The sequence below is a fragment of the Oncorhynchus nerka genome, linkage group LG12, assembly GCF_034236695.1.
Source record: "Oncorhynchus nerka isolate Pitt River linkage group LG12, Oner_Uvic_2.0, whole genome shotgun sequence".
Classification (NCBI taxonomy): domain Eukaryota; kingdom Metazoa; phylum Chordata; class Actinopteri; order Salmoniformes; family Salmonidae; genus Oncorhynchus; species Oncorhynchus nerka.
In genome coordinates this window covers 76,693,264-76,707,801 of record NC_088407.1, presented here as the reverse complement: position 1 = coordinate 76,707,801, position 14,538 = coordinate 76,693,264, and the positions used below count along the sequence as shown (strand labels likewise).

Here is a 14,538-nt window from a genome sequence, read left to right as displayed (position 1 = left end):
AGGATAAGGGTACAGCTAAAGCCTATAAGAACTGGTCGTCTAGTGCGTTGGGGACGGAGAATAAAAGGAGCAGATTTCTGGGCGTGATAAAATAGATTCATTAGAGAGAGGCATAAATTAATCACAGGTATTGATCAGGAGAGCTAAGACAACCCAGGCCTGCTTTTTGCCCAGGCCTGCTCTATCCTCTCCCTCTATCCTCTATCCTCTCCCTCCTCCCACTATCCTCTCCCTCTATCCTTCCTCTCTCCCTCTATTCTCCCTCTCTCCCTCTCTCCTTCTATCCTCTCCCTCTATCATCCCCCTCCTCCCTCTATCCTCACTCTCTTTCTCTATCCTCTCCCTCTATCCTCCCCCTCCTCCCTCTATCCTCACTCTCTTTCTCTATCCTCTCCCTCTATCCTCTCCCTCTATCCTCCCCCTCCTCCCTCTATCCTCACTCTCTTTCTCTATACTCTCCCTCTATCCTCCCCCTCCTCCCTCTATCCTCACTCTCTTTCTCTATCCTCTCCCTCTATCCTCCCCCTCCTCCCTCTATCCAACCCTCTCTTTCTCTATCCTCTCCCTCTATCCTCCCTCTATCCCAACCCTCTCTTTCTCTATCCTTTTACTTTTTATTTAACCTTTATTTAACTAGGTAAGTCAGTTAAGAACATATTCTTATTTACAATGATGGCCTACATTGGCCAAACCCGGAGGACGCTGGGCCAAATGTGCGCCGCCCTATGGGACTCCCAATCACGGCCAGTTGTGATACAGCCAAGAGAGGAGAGAGGAGGCAGAGAAGAGGTGGTGGAGAGCAGAGGTGAGGTGGGGGAAAGAGAGGAGAGAGAGAAGAGGTGGGGGAGAGAGAGGAGAGAGAGAAGAGGTGGGGGAAAGAGAGGAGAGAGAGAAGAGGTGGGGGAAAGAGAGGTGAGAGAGAAGAGGTGGGGGACAGAGGATGCAGAGAAGAGATGGGGAGAGAGGTGAGGTGGGGAGAGAGGTGAGGTGGGGGAGAGAGAGGTGAGGTGGGGGAGAGAGAGGTGAGGTGGGGAGAGAGAGGAGGCAGAGAAGAGCTGGGGGAGAGAGAGGTGAGGTTGGGAGAGAGGAGGCAGAAAAGAGGTTGGGGAGAGAGAGGAGGCAGAAAAGAGGTGGGGGAGAGAGAGGTGAGGTTGAGGAGAGAGGAGGCAGAAAAGAGGTGGGGAGAGAGATGTGAGGTTGAGGAGAGAGGAGGAAGAAAAGAGGTGGGGGACAGAGAGGAGGCAGAAAAGAGGTGGGGGAGAGAGAGGAGGGAGAGAAGATGTTGCGGAGAGAGAGAGGAGGCAGAGAAGAGGTTGGGGAGAGAGAGGAGGCAGAGAAGAGGTTGGGGAGAGAGGAGGCAGAGAAGAGGTTGGGGAGAGAGAGAGACAGATGCAGAGAAGAGGTGGGGGGAGAGAGAGGAGGCAGAGAAGAGATGGGGAGAGAGAGGAGGCAGAGAAGAGGTGGGGGAGAGAGAGGAGGCAGAGAAGAGGTGGGGAGAGAGGGGAGGCAGAGAAGAGGTAGGTGGGGGAGAGAGAGAGAGAGAAGAGGTGGGGGAGAGAGAGGAGGCAGAGAAGAGGTGGGGGAGAGAGAGGAGGCAGAGAAGAGGTGGGGGAGAGAGAGGAGGCAGAGAAGAGGTGGGGGAGAGAGGAGGCAGAGAAGAGGTAGGGGGAGAGAGGAGGCAGAGAAGAGGTGGGGGAGAGAGAGGGAGGCAGAGAAGAGGTGGGGGAGAGGAGGCAGAGAAGAGGTGGGGAGAGAGAGGGGAGAGAGAAGAGGTGGGGGGAGAGAGGAGAGAGAGAAGAGATGGGGGGAGAGAGGTGAGGAGGCAGGGGGGAGAGAGGTGAGGTGGGGGAGAGAGAGGTGAGGGAGAGGGGGGAGAGAGGAGGAGGTGGGGAGAGAGAGGAGGCAGAGAAGAGCTGGGGGAGAGAGAGGTGAGGTTGGGGAGAGAGGAGGCAGAAAAGAGGTTGGGGAGAGAGAGGAGGCAGAAAAAGAGGTGGGGAGAGAGAGGTGAGGTTGAGGAGAGAGGAGGCAGAAAAGAGGTGGGGGAGAGAGATGAGGTTGAGGAGAGAGAGGGAGGAAGAAAAGAGGTGGGGACAGAGAGGAGGCAGAGAAGAGGTGGGGAGAGAGAGGAGGGAGAGAAGATGTTGCGGAGAGAGAGGAGGCAGAGAAGAAGTAGGGGGAGAGAGGTGAGGTTGGGGAGAGAGGAGGCAGAGAAGAGTTGGGGGAGAGAGAGGAGGCAGAGAAGAGGTGGGGGAGAGAGAGCAGGCAGAGAAGAGGTGGGGGAGAGAGAGGAGGCAGAGAAGAGGTAGGGGGAGAGAGAGGTGAGGTTGGGGAGAGAGGAGGCAGAGAAGAGGTGGGGAGAGAGAGGTGAGGTTGGGGAGAGAGAGGAGGCAGAGAAGAGGTGGGGGAGAGAGAGGAGGCAGAGAAGAGGTGGGGGAGAGAGAGGAGGGAGAGAAGATGGTGCGGAGAGAGAGAGGAGGCAGAGAAGAGGTGGGGGGGAGAGAGTGGAGGAGGCAGAGAAGAGGTGGGGAGAGAGTGGAGGAGGCAGAGAAGAGGTTGGGGAGAGAGAGGAGGCAGAGAAGAGGTGGGGGACAGAGGATGCAGAGAAGAGGTGGGGGGAGCAGAGAAGAGGTAGGGGGAGAGAGGTGAGGTTGGGGAGAGAGGAGGCAGAGAAGAGGTGGGGGAGAGAGAGGAGGCAGAGAAGAGGTGGGGGAGAGAGGAGGCAGAGAGGTTGGGGAGAGAGAGGAGGCAGAGAAGAGGTGGGGGAGAGAGTGGAGGAGGCAGAGAAGAGGTTGGGGAGAGAGAGGAGGCAGAGAAGAGGTGGGGACAGAGGATGCAGAGAAGAGGTGGGGGGAGCAGAGAAGAGGTAGGGGGGAGAGAGGTGAGGTTGGGGAGAGAGAGGAGGCAGAGAAGAGGTGGGGGAGAGAGAGGAGGCAGAGAAGAGGTGGGGGAGAGAGGGGAGGCAGAGAAGAGGTAGGGGAGAGAGAGGAGGCAGAGAAGAGGTGGGGGGCAGAGAAGAGGTGGGGAGAGAGAGGAGGCAGAGAAGAGGTGGGGAGAGAGAGGAGGCAGAGAAGAGGTGGGGGGAGAGTGAGGTTGGGGGAGAGAGGAGGCAGAGAAGAGGTGGGGAGAGAGAGGAGGCAGAGAAGAGGTGGGGGAGAGAGAGGAGGCAGAGAAGAGGTGGGGGGAGCAGAGAAGAGGTAGGGGGAGAGAGGTGAGGTTGGGGAGAGAGAGGAGGCAGAGAAGAGGGGGGGGAGGGGAGGCAGAGAAGAGGTGGGGGAGAGAGAGGAGGCGGAGAGAGGGGAGGCAGAGAAGAGGTAGGGGAGAGAGAGGGAGGCAGAGAAGAGGTGGGGAGAGAGAGAGGAGGCAGAGAAGAGGTGGGGGAGAGGAGGCAGAGAAGAGGTGGGGAGAGAGAGGAGGCAGAGAAGAGGTGGGGGGGAGAGAGAGGAGGCGGAGAGAGGGAGGCAGAGAAGAGGTGGGGGGAGAGGAGGCAGAGAAGAGGTGGGGGAGAGAGAGGAGGCAGAGAAGAGGTGGGGGAGAGAGGAGGCAGAGAAGAGGTGGGGGGGAGAGAGGTGAGGTTGGGGAGAGAGGAGGCAGAGAAGAGGTGGGGGAGAGAGAGGAGGCAGAGAAGAGGTGGGGGAGAGGAGAGGAGGCAGAGAAGAGGTAGGGGGAGAGAGGTGAGGTTGGGGAGAGAGGAGGCAGAGAAGAGGTGGGGAGAGAGAGGATGCAGAGAAGAGGTGGGGGTGAGAGAGGTGAGGTTGGGGGAGAGAGAGGAGGCAGAGAAGAGGTGGGGGAGAGAGGGGAGGCAGAGAAGAGGTAGGGGGAGAGAGAGGAGGAAGAGAAGAGGTGGGGAGAGAGAGGAGGCAGAGAAGAGGTAGGGGAGAGAGAGGAGGCAGAGAAGAGGTGGGGGAGAGAGGGGAGGCAGAGAAGAGGTAGGGGAGAGAGAGGAGGCAGAGAAGAGGTGGGGGGAGAGAGAGGAGGAAGAGAAGAGGTAGAGAGAGAGAGGAGGCAGAGAAGACGTGGGGGAGAGAGAGGAGGCAGAGAAGAGGTGGGGGGAGAGAGGGAGGCAGGGAAGAGGTGGGGGGAAAGAGGAGGCAGAGAAGAGGTAGGGGAGAGAGAGGAGGCAGAGAAGAGGTGTGGGAGAGAGAGGAGGCAGAGAAGAGGTGGGGGGAGAGAGGAGGCAGAGAAGAGGTGGGGGGAGAGGTGAGGTTGGGGAGAGAGGAGGCAGAGAAGAGGTGGGGGAGAGAGAGGAGGCAGAGAAGAGGTGGGGAGAGAGAGGAGGCAGAGAAGAGGTGGGGGGGGAGCAGAGAAGAGGTAGGGGGAGAGAGGTGAGGTTGGGGAGAGAGAGGAGGCAGAGAAGAGGTAGGGGAGAGAGAGGAGTCAGAGAAGAGGTGGGGAGAGAGAGGAGGCAGAGAAGAGGTGGGGGGGGAGAGGAGGCAGAGAAGAGGTGGGGGGGAGAGAGGAGGCAGAGAAGAGGTGGGGGGAGAGAGGAGGCAGAGAAGAGGTGGGGGGAGAGGTGAGGTTGGGGAGAGAGGAGGCAGAGAAGAGGTGGGGGAGAGAGAGGAGGCAGAGAAGAGGTGGGGGGGGAGCAGAGAAGAGGTAGGGGGAGAGAGGTGAGGTTGGGGAGAGAGAGGAGGCAGAGAAGAGGTGGGGGAGGGGAGGCAGAGAAGAGGTGGGGGAGAGAGAGGAGGCGGAGAGAGGGGAGGCAGAGAAGAGGTAGGGGAGAGAGAGGAGGCAGAGAAGAGGTGGGGGGAGAGAGAGGAGGTAGAGAAGAGGTGGGGGAGAGGAGGCAGAGAAGAGGTGGGGAGAGAGAGGAGGCAGAGAAGAGGTGGGGGAGAGAGGAGGCAGAGAAGAGGTGGGGGGGAGAGAGGTGAGGTTGGGGGAGAGAGGAGGCAGAGAAGAGGTGGGGGAGAGAGAGGAGGCAGAGAAGAGGTGGGGGAGAGAGAGGAGGCGGAGAAGAGGTAGGGGGAGAGAGGTGAGGTTGGGGAGAGAGGAGGCAGAGAAGAGGTGGGGGGAGAGAGAGGATGCAGAGAAGAGGTGGGGGTGAGAGAGGTGAGGTTGGGGAGAGAGAGGAGGCAGAGAAGAGGTGGGGGAGAGAGGGAGGCAGAGAAGAGGTGGGGGAGAGAGAGGAGGCAGAGAAGAGGTGGGGGGAGAGAGAGGAGGCAGAGAAGAGGTAGGGGAGAGAGAGGAGGCAGAGAAGAGGTGGGGGAGAGAGGGAGGCAGAGAAGAGGTAGGGGAGAGAGAGGAGGCAGAGAAGAGGTGGGGGAGAGAGAGGAGGAAGAGAAGAGGTAGAGAGAGAGAGGAGGCAGAGAAGAGGGGGGAGAGAGAGGAGGCAGAGAAGAGGTGGGGGAGAGAGGGGAGGCAGGGAAGAGGTGGGGGGGAGAGAGGAGGCAGAGAAGAGGTAGGGGAGAGAGAGGAGGCAGAGAAGAGGTGGGGGAGAGAGAGGAGGCAGGGAAGAGGTGGGGGAGAGGAGGCGAGGTTGGGGAGAGAGGAGGCAGAGAAGAGGTGGGGGAGAGAGAGGAGGCAGAGAAGAGGTGGGGGGAGGAGGCAGAGACGAGGTGGGGGAGAGAGAGTAGGCAGAGAAGAGGTGGCTGAGATCAGAGGTGAGGTGGCACACAAACAAAGAAACACACAAACAGCCAGCCCTGCCAACATTTCCCTCCCTGCAGCTTTTGACCCCTCCAGGAGGATCATCCATCCAGAAACACCCATCTGTGCCTGTCTTTCCAAAGAGATGAGAGGGGTGTGTGTGCGGACGTGTGTGTGTTTGTGTGTTAGAGAGAGCAGCATAACCAGCACAGTCCTGAGCTCTGAGAATAGAATACACTGCATGTATGATACATGGCCCATACATTCTACACACACACACACACACACACACACACACACACACACACACACACACACACACACACACACACACACACACACACACATACACTCTGTTAGATGAGGTGCCAGTCCCCAGCTGCAGTCACTGTCAAAAAGGCCATCCCAGCTGTGCCTCTGGAGCTGGGTCACCTGATCCATGTCCTCACCTTTGGCCTCATTTCCTGTCACTGATGACCAATGAAAGTAGAGGCAATCCCCCCAGGCCCCTCCCCCAGAGTTACTGAGGATTTGTCGCAATGTTCTGATTCCAGTATGACTTGGACTTCCTATTCTGACTTTCTGCTTGTCTTGACTTTGTCAAATATTAAAGTAGTACCACACTGTTTGATGACAACGTTGTTGGCTGGTGAATCACACTATACAGGAAGTAATCCCACGTGCCTCACACACAACAGTAGCTTGGTAAGCCCTTTATTGACTGCAATACAACACAATCAATCAATGTTCAACTAGGATATTTGATTTATTCAGTACCGTACTGTACAGTAGAGTGTATTGTATAATAAAGCAAACAGACTTAACCTCAGTATAGCCTAACTGTAGGATAATTAATGAATAGCCCACAGCTATCGTACACACACACACACACACATTGAAAGGATTAGTTTCTTTGATGTGGATTAGTGAGCTAATAGAATGGTCTACTGTGGCTACAGGAGGACTAGTGGTGTGGTAGACCTGGCAGCATGTCTCTGAACGTTGGCCTGTAGAAATACATGGATATAGAGAGGCTGGGAGAAAAGACTAGGGATGCCCTTAGTGGAGAAGCCTATCTATGCTGCTATACGTCTCTATACAGATCTTAATTTGAGCCAGTTTGCTACAGCAGGACAATAATCCTGCACCAACAGCAAATGTGTATTATAATGAATGGATATTTTTGTAGTGATTGATATATTTTTTGTTAAAGAAAATCAAGTCTGACATTTCAAAGTGGAAATTGCAAACAGTAGAAGCCTTTTTAAAACTCCTGCGGTGCAGGAAAATTCTCAGCAACTAAACTGACCAAATTAAGATCCTACAGCTGTAAACCTTTTCCTAGACTAAAAAACACTTTCAATTGAGATACCTGCCAATTCATTACCCTGAATGTACATTTAAGCGATGCGTTGATTGTTGCATTTCTCAGGGAAGTCCACAGGTCGATTGGTTATCTATCTGTTTCACAGGAGGTTGGTCTCACCTTAAGTACCAACAACAGGCTTGTGGTAATGGAGAGGAATCAGTGGAATGGTATCAAATACATCAGATTCATGGTTTCCATGGTTTCCAGGTGTTTGATGTCATTCCATTTGCTCCATTCCATTATTATGAGCCGTTCCTCCCCTCAGCAGCCTCCTGTGATCTGTTTTCTATCCTGAGGTCGGATTGGTTGCCTGTTACACATTATGGTTTCAGAAGCCAGGATAATTAGGATTGATTTCTGAGAAAGCTACATTTCTACTACCTCCCTTCCAGCTAAAGCTCTCTGTTGAAGTATTGAAACCAGCGCTGCTGAGCCAGCTGCTGCCGAGCCAGCTGCTGCCGAGGTGTGTTGTGTTTATTTGTTCCATATGAGGCTCTTTTATTAAACAAAGACACATCTCTGGTCTCTCTCCTTCACCTCTCAATTTGTGTTGTTGTGCTTGGGGTGTGTGTGTGTTTGTGTGTCTCAACTCCCTAACCCAATTCCCTTGGACCTCAATGAGCCTGCATTATATATTCCTTTGTTTTTCTAGGTAAGGCACGGAATTATACGGTAGCGCTCGCTGCTCTGGAGGAAATTAGAGTTGTGATCGCAGAAGATTGTGAGCGCAATTTGTTTTTGGAAGCTTGTATGTTTTTCCGGGGAAAAGCCACATTGAAAAGAAAATGGGCAATTATTGATCGGCAAAGTCATTTAGGGTGGTGTGGTTCAGATAGGAAGCCTTAAATGTAAACTTAGAACTATTTTCCTGATAATGGAAGTTGAAATGAATCTCTGCGACTAGATCCACCAGCCAAGGTCATTTCAGAGCAGCCTGCTGCGGCATTCCTTGGTTGCTCGAACTGTGTGTGTGTGTGTTTTGCATTCGTTGTTTGCCTGCCCGTGATTGTGTGGGTGGGCCTTTGTGAGTGTGAGTGTGAGGGTGTGTGCTTATGGGCTAGTGTGTGTGTGTTTCTTCATACATGCGTGTGTGCGCGCTTGTGTGTGCACGCTTGCATACGTGTATGTGCGTGTGTGCGTTTGAGCGCGTGTGTGTGTGTGTGTGTGTGTGCATCATTCATTGGGGATTGAGTCTTGCTTAATGGGCTCCAATTACATCTGATGCTTGCATCCATCCTGGGCCTGGCCCTGTCGCCACGGCAGCAGGAGAGTGTGGGTGTCACTGCTCTAAGCCGTCACCATGGATTATGGGATGGATGTGCAGCCAGGGAGGGTCTGAAGCTGAATACACACACACATGCACGCAAAGGGTGGCTACTTTGAAGAATCTATAATATAAAATATATATAGATTTGTTTATGTCACGCCCTGACCTTAGATATCTCTGTTTCTATATATTTTGGTTAGGTCAGGGTGTGACTACGGTGGGTACTCTAGTGTTGTATGTCTAGGGGTTTTGTATGTCTATGGGTTTTGTATGTCTATGGGTTTTGTATGTCTAGGGGTTTTGTATGTCTATGGGTTTTGTATGTCTATGGGTTTTGTATGTCTATGGGTTTTGTATGTCTATGGGTTTTGTATGTCTATGGGTTTTGTATGTCTAGGGGTTTTGTATGTCTATGGGTTTTGTATGTCTAGGGGTTTGTATGTCTAGGGGTTTGTATGTCTAGGGGTTTTGTATGTCTAGGGGTTTGTATGTCTAGGGGTTTTGTATGTCTAGGGATTTGTATGTCTAAGGGTTTTGTATGTCTAGGGGTTTGTATGTCTAGGGGTTTTGTATGTCTATGGGTTTTGTATGTCTATGGGTTTTGTATGTCTAGGGGTTTTGTATGTCTAGGGGTTTTGTATGTCTAGGGGTTTTGTATGTCTAGGGGTTTGTATGTCTAGGGGTTTTGTATGTCTAGGGGTTTTGTCTATGTTGGCCTGATATGGTTCCCAATCAGAGACAGCTGTTTATCGTTGTCTCTGATTGGGGATCATATTTAGGCAGGCCTTTTTTCCCCCACTTTCTGGTGTGGGATCTTGACTATGTGTAGTTGCCTGTCAGCACTATTTTGTATAGCGTCACGTTTCGGTTGTTCTTTGTTGTTTTGTTTAGTGAGTTTCAGTTTATTAAAATATGTGGAAATCTACACACGCTGTGCCTTGGTCTCATTATGACGAATGTGACAGTTTAACACTTTTTTGGTGACTACGTGATTCCATATGTGTAATTTAATGCTTTTGATGTCGTCACTACTGCAATATAGAAAATAGTAAAAATAAAGAAAAGCCCTTGAATGAGTCGGTCCAAACTTTTGACTGGTACTATATATTATTTAGTATTTGTAAAGACAAGATTAAATTGAGAATAGTCTGATGGGTGAGAATATTGTCACTTGTGAATGATGCCCAGTGTGTGCAGACTAATCGAAGAAAAAGTGCAAGCTACATTTAGTGTTATTATACCACCTGATCAAAACATACAGGCATATAGGCTACTTTTAGAGTTATTATACCACCTGACCAAAACATAGGCTATGGGCTACATTTAGAGTTATTATACCACCTGATCAAAACTGGGCAAATCAGTTAAGAACAGTTAAGAACACATTCTTATTTTCAATGACTGCCTTGGAACAATGGGTTAACTGCCTTGTTCAGGGGCGGAACGACAGATTTTTACCATGGCAGGTTATATGTAAAGACTAGATTAAATTGAGAATAGTCTGATGAGTGAGAATAGTATCAAGTGCTTTCAGATAGTGAATGAGAGACTGATGAAGTGTGTGCAGCCTGCGCAAGAAACAGGTCAGAGCTCATGCCTTTCATGTAACATTTTTCAAATCATCACTAGTCATATCATACAGCCTTAGAATGTACAAAAAAAATTGAAAAAATAGCCTGACGTTTTTATCACAATTAAAGTTGAATAAATAACTCTAAATGAAGCATGTCGTAAAGGACCTGTTTCTTTGTCAACCTCTCAACACAGAATAGAAGCATGTGCGCTACCTCGGAAATCATTTGGATAAAATATCCTTTTTATTTTATTCAGCTATGTTCAATTGTGTTCTTCTTAATATAAAATAATATACAAATAATGCCACCGGAATTATGAGCAAATCTCATCTGCTAATTGAACTAGTGTAGCCCACAGCCATATGGCATAGCCAGATCAGGGCCTAACATAAGGACAACTCAGAATATGCTTTTCTGTTCTTCTGACATGAGCTACATTTTCTTCACATCGTGTTTCTTTAGACCTGTCTAAAATTAATAATGGATTTATTGTGATGGATATAGTTTATATTAAATGGATTTATTCATTTTTAAAAAATGTAGATGTTCCAAAGGTCTGCATCGGGGGCTGGTAGGCTATGCGTGGAAGATGCCAAACATGTTTTCGTTAATGAATGGTCATTTACCATGAGACCAGCAGTTATTTGCATGACAATCACTGACTGACAAAATTTCATGACCACCACAGCCCTACCTAACACTCACTCGCACACACACGTACGTACGCACACACGCGCACACACACACTCACTCTCCTGGCTTGATAAATAACCTTGAAGGAAATGACAAATGACTCAAGTCTTAAAGCTTTGTTCTCGCTGACTAAATCATGGTGGGTAATATCATTTTCTTTCCTAATCTTTTTTTTACAGGAAGAAGTTGTTCTCTGAATTCCCAAGTGAGGATTCTGTGAGGCTTCTAAAAAAAGGTAAGCACCTTTAGGATGGAGGATACTTTCAGGGTTTGGGATGGTTGGACCTTTAGGATGGAGGATACTTTCAGGGTTTGGGATGGTTGGACCTTTAGGATGGAGGATACTTTCAGGGTTTGGGATGGTTGGACTAAGACGGATGTTTGATCAGAAGGTAAAGGACAGATCATCATTTGGGCCAGTGGAGGCTTCTGAGGGGAGGACGGCTCATGATAATGGCTGGAACTGAATGAATGGAATGGCATCAAACTATGTGTTGGATGTATTTGATAACATTCCATTCATTCCACTCCAGCCGTTACCACAAGCCCATCCTCCCCAAGTAAGGCGCCACCAACCTACTGTGACAAACTTTATGGTTGTTTTGTTTTTTTACCCCCTTTTTCTCCCCAAAAACATGGTATCCAATTGTTAGTAGTTACTGTCTGGTCTCATCACTACAACTCCCGTACCGGCTCGGGAGAGACGAAGGTCGAGAGCCATGCGTCCTCTGAAACACAACCCAACCAAGCCGCACTGCTTCTTAACACAGCACGCATCCAACCCGGAAGCCAGCCGCACCAATGTGTCGGAGGAAACACCATACACCTAGCAACCTGTTCAGCGTGCACTGCGCCTGGCCCGCCACAGGAGTTGCTAGTGCGCAATGAGACAAGGATATCCCTACCGGCCAAGCCCTTTATGGTTGTATATAAGCTTCCTGTGTGTGCTTGTGACCATGTAAAATCTGGGTTTTCTTATTGGGCTGTAGAACTCAGCTGCACAGTAGTTTATACAATTTTACTGGCTATGTGACATTTGTGTATTGAGCAGGCTTGGATGGGCGGAACTGAGATAAACTGGGGTGAACTGAACTGAATGTAGCCGGGCTGGGCAGAACACGCATTTGCTATCACTGCTGTGTTGTCCTGTCCTGACCAGTATTACTCTAGTTTAGGTAGTCCCCTCACTAATGAGCAGCATTGCTGTGACCACAAGGAGACACAAGAAGCCGTCCGTCCTTCCAAAGGGATGTTGTGTTATTCATGATAATAGAGGATGCCAGTGCTGTGTTCTTATTAAGGGCAGGGAACCCAGCCAGGCAGTAACAGACAGGCAGTAACAGACAGGCAGTAACAGACAGCCAGCCAGCCAGCCAGCAGACAGACAGACAGACAGACAGACAGACAGACAGACAGACAGACAGACAGACACAGACAGACAGACAGACAGACAGACAGACAGACAGACAGACAGACAGACAGACAGACAGACAGACAGACAGACAGACAGACACAGACAGACAGACAGACACAGACAGACAGACACAGACAGACAGACACAGACAGACACAGACAGACAGACACAGACAGACAGACAGACACAGACAGACAGACAGACAGACAGCCTTGCAGCATCACTCCTAGCCAGAAACAGAAACAGACTATTGTACCAAGTCAAGCAGAATGGTTTAGAAAGAGAAACAGACAGCAGCCTAAATGCAGCTCATCTTTCAGGCATCTTTCACTGAGCTAACTGGAGAATGACTGCAGCAGCAGCAACAACACTCACGCCCATCCCCGTCCCCATAGACACACCATTATAAAAACACTCACGCCCATCCCCGTCCCCATAGACACACCACTCACGCCCATCCCCGTCCCCATAGACACAACATTGTAACAACACTCACGCCCATCCCCGTCCCCATAGACACACCATTATAACAACACTCACGCCCATCCCCGTCCCCATAGACACACCACTCACGCCCATCCCCGTCCCCATAGACACACCATTATAACAACACTCACGCCCATCCCCGTCCCCATAGACACACCATTATAACAACACTCACGCCCATCCCCGTCCCCATAGACACACCGTTATATCAACACTCACGCCCCATCCCCGTCCCCATAGACACACCATTATAACAACACTCACGTCCCATCCCCGTCCCCATAGACACACCACTCACACCCATCCCCGTCCCCATAGACACACCATTATATCAACACTCACGTCCCATCCCCGTCCCCATAGACACACCATTATATCAAAACTCACGTCCCCGTCCCCATAGACACAGCATTATATCAACACACACCATCCTCGACCCCATAGACACAGCATTATATCAACACTCACCATCCCCGTCCCCATAGACACACCATTATAACAACACTCACGTCCATCCCCGTCCCCATAGACACACCTTTATAACAACACTCACGCCCATCCCCATCCCCATAGACACACCATTATATCAAAACTCACGTCCCCGTCCCCATAGACACAGCATTATATCAACACACACCATCCCCGTCCCCATAGACACACCATTATATCAACACTCACCATCCCCGTCCCCATAGACACACCATTATAACAACACTCACCATCCCCGTCCCCATAGACACAGCATTATATCAACACTCACCATCCCCGTCCCCATAGACACACCATTATAACAACACTCCCCATCCCCGTCCCCATAGACACAGCATTATATCAACACTCACCATCCCCGTCCCCATAGACACAGCATTATATCAACACACACCGTCCCCGTCCCCATAGACACACCATTATAACAACACACACCATCCCCGTCCCCATAGACACACCATTATAACAACACACACCATCCCCGTCCCCATAGACACACCATTATAACAACACACACCATCCTCGTCCCCATAGACACACCATTATATCAACACACACCATCCCCTTGCCCATAGACACACCATTATATCAACACTCACGTCCCATCCCCGTCCCCATAGACACACCATTATATCAACACACACCATCCCCGTCCCCATAGACACAGCATTATATCAACACACACCATCCCCGTCCCCATAGACACACCATTACATCAACACACACCATCCCCGTCCCCATAGACACACCATTATATCAACACTCACGCCCATCCCCGTCCCCATAGACACACCATTATAACAACACACACCATCCCCGTCCCCATAGACACACCATTATACAACACCACACACACCATCCCCTCCCCATAGACACCCCACCATTATAACAACACTCACGCCCCATATCATCCCCGTCCCCATAGACACACCATTATATCAACATCACGTCCCATCCCCGTCCCCATAGACACACCATTATAACAACACACACCATCCCGTCACCATCCCGTCCCCATAGACACACCATTATATCAACACACACCATCCCCGTCCCCATAGACACAGACAGTCCCATCCCCGTCCCATAACCATTATAACAACACTCACGCCCATCCCCGTCCCCATAGACACACCATTATAACAACACACACCATCCCCGTCCCCATAGACACACCATTATATCAACACACACCATCCCCGTAGACCCCATAGACACCACCATAGACACACCATTATAACAACACTCACGTCCCATCCCCGTCCCCATAGACACACCACATCAACACACACCATCCCCGTCCCCATAGACACACCATTATAACAACACTCACGTCCCATCCCCGTCCCCATAGACACACCATTATATCAACACTCACGTCCCCGTCCCCATAGACACAGCATTATATCAACACACACCATCCTCGTCCCCATAGACACAGCATTATATCAACACTCACCATCCCCGTGCCCATAGACACACCATTATAACAACACACACCATCCCCATCCCCATAGACACACCACTCACGCCCATCCCCGTCCCCATAGACACACCATTATATCAACACTCACGCCCATCCCCGTCCCCATAGACACACCATTATAACAACACTCACGTCCCATCCCCGTCCCCATAGAAACACCATTATATCAACACTCAC

At 50.7% G+C, this 14,538-nt stretch overlaps 1 protein-coding gene across 2 annotated transcripts in view; it reads left to right on the top strand.

The window, feature by feature from the left end:
• Window positions 1–14,538, top strand: part of LOC115138729 (alpha-(1,6)-fucosyltransferase-like) — a 177,964-nt gene that overhangs the window by 49,402 nt on the left and 114,024 nt on the right. For both annotated transcript variants that reach the window (XM_065025806.1, XM_065025805.1), the window contains one exon: window positions 10,666–10,721. The gene's annotated coding sequence lies outside the window, so the exon portion shown is untranslated. The remainder of the gene's footprint in view (window positions 1–10,665; window positions 10,722–14,538) is intronic.